The sequence below is a fragment of the Rhincodon typus genome, chromosome 11 (assembly GCF_021869965.1).
Source record: "Rhincodon typus isolate 14 chromosome 11, sRhiTyp1.1, whole genome shotgun sequence".
Taxonomy (NCBI): domain Eukaryota; kingdom Metazoa; phylum Chordata; class Chondrichthyes; order Orectolobiformes; family Rhincodontidae; genus Rhincodon; species Rhincodon typus.
In genome coordinates, this window is record NC_063342.1 from 26,061,176 (window position 1) to 26,063,032 (window position 1,857).

General features: G+C 40.7%; 1 protein-coding gene across 2 annotated transcripts in view; it reads left to right on the forward strand.

Moving 5' to 3' along the window:
• Positions 1–1,857, forward strand: part of cmss1 (cms1 ribosomal small subunit homolog) — a 323,921-nt gene that overhangs the window by 44,865 nt on the left and 277,199 nt on the right. The gene's annotated exons all lie outside the window — the stretch shown is intronic.

The window sequence follows — 1,857 nt, forward strand, 5'->3', positions numbered from 1 at the left end:
TGACCACAGGCTTGAACAATTTGAAGATGTGATGAGATGACCACCCAAAGTCTTAAATGACCCACTATCATAAGAATAGCATTCCATCAATGACCAGTGTGGTCTTCTCCATGGAATTTAGGATATGGAGGTGAGCCTGTCATCCTCCGGTTAGCTTTCTTTACCTCCAGTTTGTGCTACTTTGTGAGTGAGAAGGGAGTATGTCAGTGAGTGTTGTGCAATCTGTTTGGCTCATTTGGTTTTCTTGGCTAAAACTATGAGGGTGGGATTGGAGCTTGTAGCATGGTAAACGTGTCAGTTTGAAGTGAAAAACAATTAAAGTTTGTATATGAGGACTGATTGGAGATTGTTGATAGGTGAATGGTGGAATTGGGATGTTTTGATAAATGACTGAAGCTATGAGTACAATTGGTAGGAATGGCATTTAATGTTGCAGTCACTAACCTTTATCAATTGTGTGCGATCATTCAACTTCTTGTGGCATTGCATTCAGATTCTTGAGTCTTGACTCTTTGCTTTGACGTCCATGACTACCTGCTGATGACACTTCCTTATAACTGGGTGTCAAGGGCTGTCCTCTCCCCTCCCCACCAACTACAAATATTGGACAACTCTTTCATGTTCACATCTTTGACCTTGATCTCCAATGCAACGTTGAAAGACCTTGGAATCTGCTCTCCTTCTGTTTTGTCATTCCTCATTGTAAACCAAATCATAGCCCTTCAACTTTGAAACCCAGAAAGTTCTCAAAAGATAATATCTCTCCCTTTAAGAGTTGCAGACTAACTTTAAGCCATGCAGGAGAGCTTTGAGCATTGCTAGCTACTTAGGTTCAAAAATAGAATTGCTGGAAAAGCTCAGCAGGTCTGGCAGCATCTTTGATAAGAAATCAAAATTAACAATTCGGGTCTGGTGACCCTTCCTTTTTGTATCATTGTGATCATTACGCCTATTTGCAGGAACTATCCACTTTAGTTTCCACATTCTTTTTCTAATAATAAAAGAAATTTGCTGAGAATTTGCAGCCAGTGGCAAAACAGTACGCCCCTCATTCATCATGGAAAATAGCTGCCTCTCTCTTTAATGGGCTCCAGAGGACAGACTTACTCTTTTAAAAAGTCATTTTGAATTTTGGCTTCCATAGGGGATTTTTATTCATTTGTGGAATCTGGATGTCACTGGCTAGGCCAGTATTTATTGCTGATATCTAGTTGGCCTTGAAAAGATGGTGGTGAGCTGCCTTCTTGAGCTGCTGCAGTCCATTTGGTGTGGATACGCTCACAGTACTGTTAGGGAGAGAGGTCCATGATTTTGATTGCTGACTGTGAAGGAACAATGATATATTTCCAAGTCTGGATGGTGAGTGGCTTGGAAGGGAACTTGCAGATGGTGCTTTTCCCATGTATCTGCTGCCCTTATCCTTCGAGATTGTCATGGCTGTGGGTTTGGAAGATACTATATAAAGAGTCTTGGTGGATTTCTACAGTGAATCTTGTAAATGTTACATACTGCTCTGAGTTTTAGAACTGAATGTGGATGTGGTGACAATTGACTCCTGGGAGTTGAGTATCTTGAGTGTTGCAATTATCGAGGCTGGTGGGGAGTATTCCATCAAACTCCTGATTTGTGCCTTGTAAATGGAAGACAGGCTTTAGGGAATCATGCAGTGAGAAACAACATTTCTAGCAAACATTTCTGTGAATGTATGTGATTAGGACACACTGCAGGGAGACTAGTAATCAGATTGAAGAATCCTGACTCAAAGCATAATGTAAAAACAGCCAGTGTAAGCTACATTTAAATAATTGTACAGGAAGCAAAGTTGTTAGGGTTAAACAAATGAGACTACAGGAGAAG